We start from the raw sequence: 225 nt of genomic DNA, 5'->3' as shown, positions 1-225 counted from the left end.
ATTCAGGAAACACTTTACTTATTCATACTGGTTTATTTTAAAGAATGTGAATGAACAGCCAGATGAAGCAGTAGGTACACTGGGTGAGGTCCAGAAGGGTCCCGAGCCCAGGAACTTCTGTCCTTGTGGAGCTGGGTGTGCCTCCCCCGCAGAGCATGAATGTGGTTACCAACCTGGAAGTCCTAGGTTTTTATGGACCCTTCATTACGTAAGTATTATTGATTA

Source organism: Hipposideros armiger, unplaced genomic scaffold (assembly GCF_001890085.2).
Source record: "Hipposideros armiger isolate ML-2016 unplaced genomic scaffold, ASM189008v1 scaffold_8, whole genome shotgun sequence".
NCBI lineage: Eukaryota > Metazoa > Chordata > Mammalia > Chiroptera > Hipposideridae > Hipposideros > Hipposideros armiger.
The sequence above is the reverse complement of the archived record's forward strand: the minus strand, read 5'-3'. Positions refer to the sequence as shown.